The sequence below is a fragment of the Perognathus longimembris genome, chromosome 2 (assembly GCF_023159225.1).
Source record: "Perognathus longimembris pacificus isolate PPM17 chromosome 2, ASM2315922v1, whole genome shotgun sequence".
NCBI classification, from domain to species: domain Eukaryota; kingdom Metazoa; phylum Chordata; class Mammalia; order Rodentia; family Heteromyidae; genus Perognathus; species Perognathus longimembris.
The window spans coordinates 109,928,748-109,946,366 of NC_063162.1; positions in this window are offsets into that span (position 1 = coordinate 109,928,748).

The following is a 17,619-nucleotide window of genomic DNA, read 5'->3' on the forward strand; positions in this document are numbered from 1 at the left end:
CCCTGAGACTCTTAACTCCAATGAACTACCATACAAACCTGCGAGTGGATCTGTGGCTGAATTGGTAGAGCACTTGCCTTGAACAGAAAAGCTCAAAGTCAGTGACCAGACCTTGAGTTCAAGCCTCAGGATCAGCAAACATAAATAAACAAATAAGAAGGAAAATAAACCTGTTCAGTTGGGTGCTACTAATGGATTGATATTTAGGAAATTGAGATCTGGAAGGCCATATTTCAAAACAAGACAAGTCTCCAAGATTCCATCTCCAAAAGTAACCAACAAAAAGTTGGGTTTGAAACATGGACTAAGTAGTAAAGCACAAGACCCTAAATTGTAACTATGGGTATGGACCAGAAGCATATCATAACCCTGTATGTCCAGTTGTATAACAAAGACTCATGGGTCTGACATTTCCCACCCTTGAATTAGAGCTAAAAGAAGATAGTTTGACGAACAACAGATTAGGGTACTCCGTGTATCAATTAAATTCTAAAATGAATTTCAGTAGTTTGGATAGATTTGCCAAGGGAAAACTACCCTTTAACAAAACATAAAAAAGTTAAATAATGTTCAAAAAGTAATTTGGATAATACATGGTTTTGTGATAAAGACTTATTTCCAATGTTAAAATAAAACATACTCCAATCTGGTAAATATCTAAGTGCCTTTATCTCTTAAGTTTCTGAATCTTATTTATGTTTATAGCATACCTTTCTATGGTCTAGCAATTAAATTAAAATCTTGTACAATGTATTATTTTGAATACAACTGTTCTTAACCAAGACAAATCTTGATATCTCCTCTGTACTTAAAAGGCCTTCTTTTATCTCCATAGCTTTCTCCACATGATTATTCTAGAACACTTCCCAATTAATAATATTAATATCCTGTATCTGCTCAGTATTTGCACTACTCTAAATTATAGCACCAACAGCACATATTCCACATGCTCACTACAACGCTGCCTCTCCCTTTTTCCTTTTCATGCTAAAGAGTCTTGTACCCCTTTTATATGAATTCTAAGTATAGCTACATTCTTCATCACAGAATAATTGCATATGTTACCTACAATACTATAAAAAGCCAATGGATTCTCCCATCTTTAATTCTTAGGTATCAAATCTGTAGCTGTGTTGAATGAAGAAATTCTAAAATGGCCAGTCTTATCAAAGACTTCAATGTAAGTCCAAATACCATGAAAATATTACAGGGAAGGATGAGGGAAGCACTAGGGTCCTATGCACAGGTCAGAACTTTCTAAGTAAAGCTCCAGAATCACAAGAAATCAAAGGAAGATTATCTTAGGTAAATAGAATCGCATCAGACTGAAGAGTTTCTGGATGACAAAGGACATAGCTAACAAGATAAATAGAAAGGCCACAGAATGCAACAAGATCTTTACTAGCTATGCATCAAAGGCTTCATATTTAAAATATACTTAGAGGTAGACAAAATTACCCCCCCCCAATAACTCCTCAAAAAAACAACAACCCAATTAACAAATGGACTGAAGATTTAAAGAGTGACTTCTCAGAGCCAGAAGTGAGAATGGCCAATAGATATGCCAAGCAATGTTCAACATCTCTGGCCATAAAAGTACTGAAAATCAAAAGAACACTGAGATTACACCTCACCCCAGTTAGAATGGCCATTATCAAGAAAAATACAGTAACAGATACTGGCAGGGTGATGGTTATTGTTGGTGAGAATGTAAACTTGTTCTGCTACTCTAGAAATAAGTATGAAGGTTCCTCAAAAGACTGTATAGAGCATTTTTATGACTCAGCAACTTCACTCCTGGGTATTTACCCAAATGAAATAAACAAGACCACACTAAAGTTACCAGCACAACCATGTTCATTGCAGCATTGTGTATCATAGCCAAGATATGGAATCGACGCAGATGCTCCTTAGTGGACGAAGGGATCAAGAAACTGCAATGGAATTCAATACTTCAGTCAGAAACAATGATATTGCCCATTTGTAAGGAAATGAAAAGACTTGGAAAAAAATATATCAAGTGAAGTAAGCCAAACACTAAGAAACAGGTTGTAACATTTCTCTCATTTGTTGTAACTAGATTTTAACTATAAATTTAAAAGTACAGAGACTAGATGGTAAAAGATAAAAAAATTTTCACTTGGATGAGGAAAATTAAACAGGACTCTAATCAATCAAACAGTGCAACAAATGGAGGACAATCTTCAGAGAGACTCACAAAAACTCAATAGTTTTGTGCATAAAATCATGTAAAATGATTTTTATTTAAATGAACTCCAAAAAATGAAAGCAAGAGATGTTTTGTTTTAGTTTTTGTGTCCCTCACTCCCATCCCTGTTTTTTACTTCAGTAGTTTTTGTTTGCTATGTAAGTTTATCTGTTGGGGAAAATTAATGGGAAACACAGAAAAGGTGGGACAAAGGGTAAACTAAGGCAGTAGTGATATTCATTAGACATTATGTGAAAAATGAACTATATAACTTATGGAGGAAGGGCATTGGGAGGAAATATTGGGAGAAAATGAGGGACAAAGTGACACTGTACAAACATATGCACATTACATTGCTTATGTAACTGTAATCCCTATGTGCATCACTTTTACTATAAAAATAAAAATAAAATAAAATAGCCTGTCTTTGGGGATATGGCCAAAAGGGAATGCTACTATACTGTTGGTGGAAATGTAAACAGGTTCAATCAATCTGGAAAGTAGTGTGGTGGTTTCTCAAAAAACTAAACATAAGCTCCCCTATTATCCAGCAATCTCACTGCTGGGCATTTACGCACATGATCACAATCAAGGCCACAGTAAAGTTACCAGCACAACCATTTTCATTGCAGCATTATTTACTACAGCTAAGATATGGAACCAACCCAGATGTGCAAATATACACAATGGAATTCTACACTTCCATCAGAAAGATGGGGAAGGGAAAGGGAATCAAAATGGAAGCCTAGAAATCCATTGTGTATATACGTAAATTGAAAGTAAAGTTAAGGAATGGAGAAGAAAACTGAAGATCAAAATGGAACAAAGAAACGTAATATATCAGTATGTATAATTCAGCAACACTGATAGCTATAAATGGGTATACACATTCCAGTGACAAAACTGAAAAAAAAGAAAGTAATCAAAATTAAACCAAAAAATTTTTCGTGTGTTTATATGTGGTGAGGGGAACTGAGAAGTCTGCTGTGGGGAAGTAAATAATTGTTAATTTATTGGCCCACAACGAGTCTTCTCAGCAATTTTTTTTTCTCAAATTTTTATTATCAAACTGATGTACAGAGAGGTTACAGTATCATACGTTGGGCATTGGATACATTTCTTGTACTGTTTGTTGCCTTGTCCCTCATGCCCTCCTCCCTCCCCCCCCTTTCCCTCCCCCCCTTCTCAGCAATTTTCTTTCCTTAATTTCACTAATCACAAAGATATTGTCCTTAAAGTAGTCTACTCAACTACATATTTATTTAGTTTCTTGATACATACACACACACACATGCCCATATATATATATATATATTATATATACACACATATATATGTATATGAAATGTGGTTAAAAAGACAGTTACCTAGCATTTATTGCACTTTAACCTGGGTATAGGTGCTTTTATGACCAGTATTTTTATGATTAGTATGATCAGTTTGGCATTGCTGTGCTTGTCTTGTGCCACATCCCTTTGGATCATTAGGAAAATGGTTGGTATTTTCTGCATGCATCCAAGCTATTTAATATTGTTGAAGTTACTCTAATTTTAGATTTATGTCTGATGCTAGCATAATTCACTGTCATTTTCCATGTAAGTCACATATACTAAGCCTGAATACTTGATGATTTTGAAGTTGTATTAAACAAGTTCATATCTTATGTTGCATCTTCTCACCCCAACCTCCTAGCCCCATCTACCCATAGATTTATCTAAAAAGTTAGTCAACACAAGCTGGAATTTCTCCAACCTCACTGCTTTTCTTTTCAATGGAATCAGGTTTTAAAAGTTGATTTCAACAATAATATACCACTTATTTCCAAAACTTGGAGTTCATTTTACTTAGCATCATCTTATGTGTTCATAGTACATAGTACATGTGTTCATACGTACATAGGTATTGAGCTATTGTGATCTTCTGCTAGGACTATCCTAGTCATGTACTAATTATTATCAATGAGGGAAATGATAGAATCTGTTTCTTTGGGTCTAGCTCACTTTACTTAGAATGATTTTTTTCCATTGTTGTTATATTCAAAGTACCATGTGAAATTATGCCATTTTCTTTTGTCTTTCTTTCCCATGGTTTTACCCCTGATGTCAATATAACTGATTTTCCTATCCTGAGTATTGTATATATGTTTATCAGAAGTAGGGAGAGAAGGGGAACATCAAAATGGACTGGCAAAGGGTAAAAGGCAAACCAATTCAACAGCAATATGTACAAAACTATATGCCATAAACCAACTGTACCACTTGTTGGGGGAATTGAGGGGGGAAGGTGGGAGGAAATGAGGGAGGAGGTAAAAAGTTTGATAAGAAATGTACTCATTGTCTTATGCATGAAACTGTAACCCTTCTATACATCACTTTGACAATAAATAAATCAATTTAAAAACGCTGATTTTAGGGTAGTACCCAAATTTCTGGGACTGATTCAAGAACAGACTGTAAACGTCAGCTTTAGGGTTTTCCTGTGTCTCCTGTAGTGTATGCTACTTATTCCATCCAGCCTGTAGTGGTTTCTTCAAAGAAGATTTAGTATTATGAGTCTCAATTCTGCATACTCTTTAAAACTAACCGAAAGGACTTTTAGACAGTTACTGGACTTACCCCAGTCAAATTAACTCAGAATTTGTGTGTGTGGAAGGGGACATAATTTACATTAAAATATTGTCAGGGGGTTTAATGTGAGTTAAGATTGTGAACTACAAGACCAATGAGTTGAAAGAAACCTTGTATATAGATTTGGTACCTCTATGAAGTAATGAATTCGGTTTTGTTTTTTAATGAGTAAAGTATTATAATTTGTCTGCACCAACATTTGCCTGATAGTAAGTCTTATAGGGAGGCATCTATTATTCTGCCAAAACAGGTTAAGATGACAGCAGAGTGAAAGAAAGAGAGAACAGTGTTAATTTTCTGTGGTTATGATTAGATTTTAATTACAGCCTGGTCAGAAAAGACTCTGGGGTTCTTTTGTAACAACACAAATAAATATATATTCTCTATTGCTGTTAAGGGTTAAAAATTCTATATTCTGGGCTGGGGATATGGCCTAGTGGCAAGAGTGCTTGCCTATATACATGAGGCCCTGGGTTCGATTCCCCAGCACCACATGTACAGAAAACAGCCAGAAGTGGTGCTGTGGCTCAAGTGGCAGAGTGCTAACCTTGAGCAAAAAGAAGCCAGGGACAGTGCTCAGGCCCTGAGTCCAAGAACCAGGACTGGCCAAAAAAAAAAAATTCTATATTCTACCGTGGTGTGCATCTATTACCATGGTAATTGATTAGTACGCTAAAATGAGAATAAATGTAGTAAAGTTCTGCAATTAAAAGTATTTTTCATGTTACTTGAAGCTGCTGTACTAGAGAAGAGAGAGTTTCAGCATGCTAACCCAGCTGTTTCTCTCTCTCCATGGTGATCTGAGATAAACAAATTGAATATAAATTAAATTATTTAAGATACATCCAGCAGAAAATAACACACCTGATTCAAAGTGGCTGAAGAAGTGGAAGTTAAGAATCTGACTTAACTGGAAATCCAGAGTGGGTGATTCTAGGTATAAGCTAGTAGAACTTCAGATCCTCTGAGCCAGCCTTACTTCTTACAATCCTGTCCACTGCATTAGCACCAAGACAACATGCACCATAATTTTGACAAAAACTGGCAGTAGATAAAGAAAAGGGCTTAGTTTTGTATCACAGAAGAGATTCTCCATACGAACTCTCAAATACTCTGGCCCAAATCAGGATAAAGAAGAGAGGGGGGAAAAAAGAAGGAATATTTCCATTTGCAGCCTTGAAAATGGTTTTCAGTAGATAATCATTCATTGTCCAAAACACAGACCCTTCATAGCTAATGTTTATGTATTGAGTAAGCTATTTCTGCAAGTTATAAACATAAAAAGCAGAAAAAATTGAACTTAATTCTTCAGTGTGATGTGTGTTTCTACATCTAACTATCCATATTTCTCAAAATTTCCTAAGGATATCTAGTGTTTGCTTATTGCCTTAGTCTAAATGACACATGTGTGATACTAGGTATAAAGCTAAGTCGTCAGTCAAGGCCAGGAACCAAATGGTCACTTGTTCTTAGTCCTTACTTAGGAAAACAGTCTACATTGGCAGCTAATAGTTACCCCAAGATAAGATTAATGAAGATTAATCTTCATATTTTTTAAGCTGTGACTCACGTTACTAAAAATCTGAAGAAGTATTGTTTATTCAAACCTAGTAACCTATACAGGAAATGGTTTCTATTTGCTCTTAGACTCTTTCCCATGATTAATATGTTCCGTCATAGGGACTCAGCCATTCTTATGCTGATAAATCTCCAGATATTGGACAAAAGCCCTGGCACACACTTCTATCCTCACCCTTGCCCATTATAAACAGGTAGTGCCCACAGCTTCACTCTCACTACGTTTAATTAATTGAGAACGCCACAGTCATCAGGAAATCATAAGCTCAGCATGCACTTGTGACAGGCCAACTTATCGGATTACCCTCTTCCTCAGGAAAGTTAATGTGCTATCTTGTTAAATTGCTTCCTGTCCTTATTTCAAATGACAGCTTTCCTCTTACTCTCCTTGGTTTGGGATGACTTTTTTTTTCTTCAAATTTTTATTATCAAACTGATGTACAGAGAGGTTACAGTTTCATACATTAGGCATTGGATACATTTCTTGTACTGTTTGTCCCTCATACCCCCCTCCCTCCCCCACATTCCCTCCCCCCCCCCCCCGGAGGTGTTCAGTTTGGGATGACTTTAAAAGTTCAAATCCTATTTATGTAATAGCAGAAACAAAACTATGTTTTTTAACATTTTAAGGATATAAAATTTTCTTGTAGACACCAAAGAAAATTTTCCCACCCAATTAAAGAATGATTGTCAAAAATGCCATAACAACTTTCAATACTTGGGCATGGACCTTCCCACTGTGGCCCTCCATTCCCAGAAATTCTTTGGTTTTTCCTTTTATCCTCATCTTTATGCACATGGTACTCTTTCATTATTCAAAAGCTAACAAATAAAAGTCAAAGTAAACTTTGTAGTGACTCATATTCCTCCATACAAGAACTCTCAAAAAGAAAAAGTAGACTTAATTATATAAACCTACAAAGAACAGTCATTTTTTAAAAAATTTTTTTGAAATTTTTATTATCAAACTGATGTACAGAGAGGTTACAGTTTCATACGTTAGGCATTGGATACATTTCTTGTACTGTTTGTTACATCGTCCCTCATTCCCCCTCCCTCCTCCCCCTTTCCCTTTCCCCTTCCCCCATGAGGTGTTCAGTTCACTTACACCAAAGAGTTTTGCAAGTATTGCTTTTGTAGTTGTTTCTCTTTTTTTACCCTGTGTCTCTCGATTTTGGTATTCCCTTTCAATTTCCTAGTTCTAATACGAGTATAAACGGTTTCCAATATACTCAGATAAGATTACAGAGATAGTGTAGATACAACCCACAGGAAGGTGATACAAGAACATCATCCATAGTAGAAGCTACAGATACACATGGGACGTTGAAAGTAGTTACAACTGTGATATAACAATCGTTTCCATAACATGGAGTTCATTTCACTTAGCATCATCTTATGTGATCATAAGGGTATAGCTATTGGGCTCTTGTGATCCTCTGCTGTGGCTTGCCTAAACCTGTGCTAATTATTTCCAATAAGGGAGACCATAAAGTCCATGTTTCTTTGGGTCTGGCTCACTTCACTTAGTATACTTTTTTCCAAGTCCTTCCATTTCCTTACAAATGGGGCAATGTCATTCTTTCTGATAGAGGCATAAAATTCCATTGTGTATATGTACCACATTTTCCTGATCCATTCGTCTACTGAGGGGCATCTGGGTTGGTTCCATATTGTAGCTATGACAAATGGTGCTGCGATGAACATTGTTGTGCTGGTGGCATTACTGTGATTTTGTTTGTGTATTTTTTGGATAGATACCCAAAAGTGGGGTTGCTGGGTCATAGGGGAGTTCTATATTTACCCTTCTGAGGAATCTCCATACTGCTTGCCAGAGTGGCTGAACCCGTTTACATTTTCACCAACAATGAAGTAGGGTTCCCTTTTGGCCACATCCCCTCCAACAATTGTTATTGTTAGTTTTCTTGACATAGGACATTCTTACTGGGGTGAGATAGAATCTCAATGTTGTTTTGATTTGCATTTCTTTTATGTCCAGTGATGGAGAGCACTGTTTCATATGTCTCTTGGCCATCCTCATTTCCTCATCAGAGAAGTCTCTTTTTAATTCTCTATCCCACTTGATGAGGGGGCTATTGAAACTTTGCAGTTTTGTTTTGGTGGAAGGTAATTTTTTTTTAGTTCTGCATATATTTTATATATGAGGCCTTTGTCCGTTGAATGGCCGGTAAAGATCTTCTCCCAGTCTGTGGGCTTTCTGTTTATCTTGCGAGCTATATCTTTTGCCGTGCAGAAGCTCTGCAGTTTGATGCAGTCCCATTTGTCCAACCTTTCTTTGATTTGTATCCATTCTGGGTCTTTGTTAAGGAAGTGCCATCCTGCGCCAAGGAGCCCAAGTTTTTCTGTCGTGGCTGTTTGAGTTGAGCTCTAATTTTATTCCATTGAGGTCTGAGAGAATGCATGGAATGGTTATGATACTTCTGAATTTGTACAGATTTTCTTTGTGCCCTATGATTTGATCTATTTTGGAGAAGGTTCCATGTGCTGCGGAGAAGAATATGTAATCTGTTGTTGCTGGGTGGAATAGTCTGTAGATGTCGGTTAAGTCTAGTTGGTCTATGCAATTATTAAGTTCTGTGGTTTCTTTGTTCAGTTTTTGGCGTGTTGATCTGTCCAGAGGTGATAGTGGAGTGTTAAAGTCCCCAACTAACAATGTGTTTGGGTCTATGAGTGTTTTTAGAGTCAGTAGTTTTTGTTTGATGAAGTTGGGTGCTCCTGCATTTGGTGTGTAGTTATTTAGAATGGTTATATCTTCCTGTAGGAGAGATCCCTTTACTAGTATGTAGTAACCTTCTTTGTCTCTTACCTTTTTAAATTTGAAGTCAATTTTGTCTGATACTAGGATTGCAACTCCAGCCTGTTTATGGGGGCCATTTGCTTGATAGATTTGATTCCAGCCTTTCACTTGTAGAAGATGTTTACTTTTTCTGGGTAGATGTGTCTCTTGGAGGCAGCAGAAAGATGGATCTTGATTTTTGATCCAACTTATGAGCTTATGTCGTTTGATTGGAGAATTAAGTCCATTAATGTTGAGAGTTAGGATTGAGAGATGATTGTTTGTTCCTTTCATTACCACTGTCTTGGTAAAAGCTGTCTTCCCATTTCTTGATCTGATGTTTACTATTTAGGGTTCATTTCTCTGTCTGTATTGGGATCTTGATTATTTTCCCTGTATAGTACATATTTGAGGATTTTCTGTAAAGCTGGTTTGGTGGAGATATATTGTTTCAGTTTTTCCTTACTGTGGAAGACTTCTATTTGACCTTCGGCTATGAATGAGAGTTTGGCTGGGTACAGTATTCTTGGTTGGTAGTTATTTTTATTTAGTGTTTGGTATACCTCATTCCAGGCTCTCCTTGCTTTCATGGTCTCTGCTGAGAAATCTGGGGTAATTCTGATTGCTTTTCCTTTATATGTGATTGTTTTCTTCTCCCTGACAGCTTTAAGGATTATTTCCTTGTACTCTACTGATCCTGTTTTGATCACAGTGTGTCGGTGGGATGTCCTATTCTGGTCTGGTTGGTTTGGGGTTCTAAATGCTTCCTGTATCTGTATAGGCCTATTCTTCTGGATATTTGGGAAGTTCTCAGCTAATATTCTCTTAAATAGGTTGCCTAGACCATTAACTTCTTTCTCCAAGTTTTCCCCAATACCTATTATTCTTAAATTGGGCTTCCTGATCGTGTCTTGAATCTCCTGTAGTGATCTGTTTGTTGACTGGACTGGATTTGTATTGATTTTTGATCTTTCTCCATAGATTCTAGGGAATCTTCAGCTCCTGAGATTCGATCCTCTGCTTCAGTTAGTCGGGACTGTAGGCTAGCTACTTGATTTTGAATTTCTTTTTCTTCTGACTTGTCTTTCCTGATGATTTCCATGTCATCTCTTAGGTCTTGTGAGGACTTCTTTTCTTCATTAATTTGGTTTTGAGTGCTATCTCTCAAATCTTTTACCTGGGTAGCTATCTTTTCATTTGACTCTTGAATTTCATTTATCTTTCTATTTGTTGAGGCCATGAAATCATCTATTACTTTATGGAAGGATTGCTGTATTGATTCAAACTTTTCATTTAACATGTTCATCAGTAGACTTTGCATTTTGAGGGTTCTCTTCTAGGTCTTTGGCTGACTGCTCTGTTTCTTGCTTGTTTTGAGTGGGAGAAAAGACTCCATTGTTTTTCATCTTTCTTGTTTTCCTTCTGCCCATTTGGATTGGGAATGCCAATCTATAAGCACCTATGAGCACCATTTTAGACCCAAAGCAGCCCTTACCAAGCACTGTTGTGTAAATCTTATAAGTTCACAATTATATACAGATATCTTGCATACCTGTCTATAAACTTAGATTTGGTGTTCCTAAAGAATACAATTTCAATATAACTACTGATCCTGGGCCCTGTATTCAGTAGTTACTTATTTACTGTTACAACCCTATGAGCAATTCTTGTTCTTATATTAAGTTCTTTAGGACTGGCTTTCTCTATGAACCCCTTTGATTCACTAGATTAAGCAGGGATACCCTCTATCCAATAACCAGGAGTCAATGGAAACTGGAGGTCCTGGCAGTAAGTCAGGAGGGAAAGTTAGAGGTAGTAAAGAGAATAGAGTAAAATATATTGGGTGGAGGGGTGGTGATGTTTTGGTTTAGTTTCAGTGACGTGGAAATGTGGAGAAGAGTAGAATCCGTAGAAAGAACAAGGTTAAAATGATAGACAATGGAGAGTTAGCAGAAAAGAGTGGAGATGTCTTTTGTAGGAAAGTAATTTTTAAAGAAAGAGAACACGAAGAGAGAAATAAAGCAAAAATACTGGAAGACAGATGCACAAAACAGAGAAAAATTATTTAAAAAAATAAAATAAAAAATAAAAAGAAAAAAACAGAAAAACAAACAACCAAAAAAAAAAAAACTTGATAAAACAAACAGGAAAAATGGAAAACAAAAAAACCAACGACGTTTCAGAAGTAAAAAAATTTTTGTTTTAAAGTTTAAAATGTTTGAAAAGAAAAAAAAAGGAATCCTCCTTGTTTGGGTGGTCTTTCGCCAGTCTCTGGTTTCCTTGAGATGGTCTGCAGTCTATTTTCCTGATTGGCTGGTTTGACTTGCTTTCAGTTTGCAGGGGGTGGATCTGTTCTGACCCTTCTCCCCTGTTGGTGCAATCCTGGGTCTCTGTGGTTCGCACAGTTTGCAGGTAGGCCTTGGGCGTCCTCTATAGATGGGGACGTGAGCAGTCTCGGGAACCATGGCTCCTCTGTCTGCTATGGGGCCGCGGCCTTTAATGCCTGGCTTTGAATAGGCTGTGGACTCAGCAATGCGGGGCACCTCTGGCCTGGTTACCCGGCTGAGAGTTTCTTGCCTGGGGGAGGTTCCTCCCTCCTGGGCGGGGCGGCCTCCAAGGCGGAGGTGGCTATGGAATTCAACTCCGTTTCGGGCTGGGAACTGGGCTTCCTCTGTGACGATACCGTTTATCTGTCTCAGGAACTGTTTTTTCTCCCATCTGGTGTTTCCGTGCCGCCGGTAGCTGCTCGCCAATTTCCCTTTAAATTTAGAAATTCCGGTGGGCAGGGCGGGGCACCTCTTGCTTAGCCGTGGCCCAGGACAAGCCTCCCTCCTGGGCAGGGGGCATTCTCCTGGGAAGAGCTGGCTCTCACTGGTTGGTCCCTCTTGCCCTTTTCAAAGATGGCTCCTTTTTCCTCACTTTCCCCAGGCCCGCTTTAGTTCCAGTCTGGTCTGACCCCTATGCCAGTGTCAAAGATGGCGCTTTGCCCTGGCAGTGTGGGAAGGGCTACCTTCCAGAAGCTGCTCTGTGGGCGCGAGTGAGAATATCGTCCATGGGGTAGTCACGCTTTCTCTGTGTTTTCAGCCCATCCATGCTCAGCCGCCGTCTGGAGGATTTCTCCCTTGTCTACGCTGTGTGCTTTAGCTGCGGAGTGTGGGTTGCTGTGCTGGGCGCTGGGCTGGCGCCGGCACTGGCATGATGGCGGGATGCCGCTCGGAGCTCAAATCTGTGCTTTCAGACAAGCAAAGTCAATTTTTCCTTCCTTTCTAGGAGTAAAAGTTTCTATGGGGTGAGAAAACTGCGATGTTGGAGCAGAACAGTGATCTTATTGCTTATTTTTAGTGTCTTCAAATGACCTGTTGATTCTGCAGTTGTGTGTCTTCATAACTACCACAATACCCTTGCTGGTTTCCATTCTTCTATGGTTGAGAGGAGCAGCCATTATCTCTCATGTCCATAAGCCAAAGTGTGGCACAATAGCTGTCATTTAAATATGCACTTATTGTGAAATTCTTCATGTAATTCATGTAAACAACTATGCATTTGAAAGTAGGTAGAGTCATGTTTTCTTCTGTACTACATGCATTTTCGTTTGTGTCTATTTAGATGAATAGAATTTGTAATATAATGTTGGAGAAATGTTGTGATTGGTTACAAATCTTAGTTAAGGTTTATTACTTTTCCCCCTTCAAAATAAAATTTGATGAATAAATCTGTAGATTTCCTTTATAAATTTGAAGTAATTTTTATTCCTACTATGTGAAGAATTTTAGAAATCATAAATTGATGTTATATTGGGTAAAAGGCTTCTTATGCATCAATTGGTTATCAATTTTTTTTCTCTTTACCTTATTGATATAGCAGATCACAGTGATTAATTGAGAAGACCAAACCAGCCTCAAATACCTGGAACAAATTAGATCTATTTAATAAATATAAGTTTTATACAGTTAAATTGTCATTTATTTTGTTGAATTTGTTTTTGTTTAATTTGTTATTTTAAACAAATGCATGAAATACATTATTCTGTATATTTGTCTTCTGTACAATCTCTTTCTTAAGTTAACTCATTACATATTGATTTTGATGTATGCATTTCTCTTAAACAAGAAAGCAGTAAAAAGTTCTAATCCATGCAGTCAGTGACAGATTTCCTTCTTGGTATTAAAGGTAAACTTTGAGGATAAATGGCATAAAAGAGAACTGCAATTCTATTAATTCTGTTAAACATAACTGCAATTCTCATATCTGTGTATTTCTCACTCACTTCATCCATCAGCACATCATTTGTAATTGAAATTCATTCCTACCAAGGCTTTACAACATGCAAGTGTGAAATCACTTGCAACACTCTCACCTGAAAAGATTTTTTAAAATTAAATTTTATTATCAAGGTGACATACAGATGTACAGTTACATACATAAGGTAGTGAGTACATTTCTTGTCAAACTCGTTATCTCCTCCCTCATTTTTGTCTGACCTTCCCATCTCCCCAATACCTCCTCAGAGTTGTACAGTTATTTTACAGCATATTGTCTTGTAAGTATTGCTGTTGATTTGGTTTACCTTTTGCACATTGTCTAACCATTTTGATGTTCTCCTTCTCTTCTCTTATTCAAGCAAATAAATACATGATACCCAGCGTACCAAAATCAAATGCAGTGACAACAAGGGATAAACCATAACGAAGATAAACAAAAGAAAAAATAATTTCATATAGTATGTTAAAAATAACAACAACAATGAAAAACTTCTAGCTTCCATATCTTGGAGTTCATTTCACTTAGCATCATTTTATATGATCATATGTACATAGCTATTGAGATATTGTGATCATTTGCTAGGATTATCCTAGACATATACTAATGATTACCAGTGTGGGAAACCATAGAGTCTATGTTTCTTTGCATTTGGCTCACTTCACTTAGTATGATTTTTTCCAAATCTTTCCATTTCCTTACAAATGAGGTAATGCCATTCCTTCTGATTGAAGCATAGAATTCCATTGCATGCATATATATCACAATTCCTTGATTCATTCATCTGCTGATAGGCATCTAGGTTGGTTTTAGCTATGGTAAATAATGCATCAGTGAGCATGGTTGTGCTGGTAGCTTTAGTATTGTCTTCTTTGTGATCCTTTTATTAAATGCCCTGAAATGGAGTTGCTGGGTCATGGGAGAGCTCTATGTTTTGCCTTTCGAAGAACCTCTATACTGCTTGCCAGAGTGCTTGAACCAGCTTACACTCCCACCAACAATGTAGTAGGGTTCTCCTTTGGTCATATCTCCACCAGCAACTGTTGTTATTAGTTTTCTTGATAATGGCCATTCTTACTGGGTTGAGGTGTAATCTCAATATTGTTTTGAGTTGCATTCCTTTTATGGCCAGTGATGTTGAACACTTCTTCATATGCCTCTTGGCCATTCTCATTTCCTCTTCAGAAAAGTCACTCTTTAAGTCTTTAGCCCATTTATCAAGGAGACAATTGTATCTTTGAGGATTTGTTTTGAGGGAATTTAATTTTTTGAGTTCTAGATATAATTTAGATACTAGGTCTTCATCTGTTGCATAGCCAGTGAAGATTTCCAAATCTTTGAAATTTCTATTTATCTTGCAAGCTATGTCCTTTGCCATGCAAATGCTCTGCAGTTTCATGCAATACTATTCATCCATCTTTTCTTTGATTTGTTGTGTTTCTGGATCTTTATTAAGAAAGTTTTGAACTGTGCCAAGGAGCCCTAGTTTTTCTCCTATTCTTTCTTGCAATGTTTTCAGAGTATTTTCTTTTACCTTAAGGTCTTTGATCCATTTGGAATTGATTCTGGTACAGGGTGATATATAAGGATCTAACTATAGTTTGGTTTTTTTTTTTTTTTTTACAGGTGCTTAACTTTTTTTTCCAGCACCAGTTGTTGAACAGCCTGTCTTTCTTCCATCCTATATTTTTGGTTCCTTTATCAAAGATTACGTGGCTATAGGTCTGCAGGTTTATTTCTATTCCATTCAGTTCTATTCTATTGGTCCTCAGGCCTGTTCTTGCGACAAATCCAAGCTTTTTATTACTATAGCTTTCTTTAATGTTTGTATGAATATTTCTCCAGCACTATTCTTCTTGTTAAGGATTATTTTTGATATTTGGGGACTTTTGTTTTTCCATATGAATTTTTTATTGCTTCCTCTATTTTATTAAAGAATAGTTGGGATATTGATGGGTACTACATTGAATTTGTAAATAGCCATTTTCACAATGCTAATCCTTCCAATCCAAGAGCATGGAAATTTTTTCACTTCCTTAGTTATGCTTTAATTTCCTTTTCCAGGTTTTTAAGGTTCTCATCATAGAGGTCTTTCACTTTTTTGGTTAAGATTATTTCTAGGTATTGTTTTTTAACACTATTGCAAAATGAGTTGCTTTCCAGATTTCAGCCTTGCTCTTCACATTGTTGACATAAAAAAAGCCATTGATTTTTGAGGATTAATTTTATACCCTGCTATTTTGCCAACATTTTGAATCAGCTCAAGTAACTTGGGAGTAGAGTCTATCAGATTCTTTAAATATAGAATCATGTCATCTGCAAAGAGAGAGAGTTTTACCTCATCTTTCCCTACTTGGAAACCCTTTATGCTTGCATCTTGCCTTATAGCTCTGGCTAGGAATTCTAGTGCTATCTTAAAGAGGAGTGGAGAGAGTAGACATACTTGTCTCACTCTGGAAGGAATTTTTAAAATGCCCATTCCTCACCCAGAATCATGAAATTCAGTGTTCCCAGGATAGTCATGGAAATCTATTTTAATTAATACATCCATTTAACTTTATGCTTAGTGAAGTTTTTGAAACTGGAATGATTCAAAATTCTTTAAAGAATGCATTTGCCAACTAGTAATAAAGCATTAATATTAGAAGAAGGACTTGGCTGAGGAAGAAAAGAATGCAAAAGTAAGAAAATCTGAGATGCTCTTGGAAGTGGTTGTGAATATCGCAGTTGTTCTGTATGCCCAGGGTAGAGAATACAATGAAATGGACAGGGGCATTATTGTTAGAACTTCAAAATGCTAAACATTGTAAAAATACAGACAATGCATAGCAAGGGATTCCTGCTCCATTAAAGTTTCCACAAACTTATGTTTATCAATTAAAGAGAAAGTTTATCAGTTAAAGGTGATTGTCAATATAGTAGGATCCTTTGATGTGTGTGTGTGTGTGTGTGTGTGTGTGTGTGTGTGTGTGTGTGTGACATACTAGTCTCTAAATGAGAACTCTAGAATATGTGAGTGCCTACGGCCTGAAATTGTCTTCCTGAAACATTATGCTACCTAATTTTCTTAGCTATTATCTAGTGTGTTTTGAGTTATCATTTACCTCGAACACATCACTATATTGGGGTCACATTTTGGGGGGAAATATACTTGATGTGATTATTATGCCAAGGACTAGTTGAGAGTAAAAGTGCTTGAAGTGTAGTATAAGTTATGGAAGTCTATAACTCACTGAGAAGTCTAATAGGACATTTGTCCTTCTACCCATATATCATTGCTTTTCTGCTGTATCTGCAGGGATCTCAACAGAAGCATTTTCTCATGTTAAATTTCCCAAGTATACAGCAGAAACTAAAAAGAAATCATTACAATGTAGTATTTACCTTTTGATTTTGTAATTTTCAAAGATGTCAAGAGTAAATTAAGTCTTACTAAATTTGTTCTATATAGTTTATCTGACAATTTTTCAGAGACTTGAGATGATAATTTAGAGCAAAGTTATATACAAACAAATTTAAATTTCATCTTCTTCTAGAAATTGGAAAAATTATAGCTTGAATTGCACAAAATGTTTATATAAAGAGATGGGGGAGAGTTACCAAAGGGGTGTCATTGATCAAGATCATTGTACTAATAAACTTACATCTTGACTAGAAACCTCTTTGTACATTTAATGAAAGATAATAAATAAATAAAATAATAAATATAGCAAACATGACACATTTTCAATACATAATTAGGATACAAGTTATAGCTTTATGATTCAGAATGTAGATTAAAACTACTTTATACCCAGGACATATATATTCATATAAGAGAACAATGTGTCTATCTGATGAACGATGTAGAAGAAAAGACTGGCCAGCTCCTTTAACGACACAACTAACACAAATTATGAAAAATGTACTTTTTTAAGCCTTTAAATTTTACAAAGGGTTTTGAAAGTCCACTAATGCTTAGGACTAGCTTGCCCTTCGTGAAGAAGATAAATAAATCATAGGATTCTCAATGGAAGAATGTTTTGATGTTTGATGGAAACTCTTTTGCAAAGGTATGGAGAGAAAGATCAGGAGATAGATTACCAGTCACAATGATTTAAGAATAGTATCAGTGGGTCTCCCACCTCTCCTAAAGTTTTTCCTTAGGA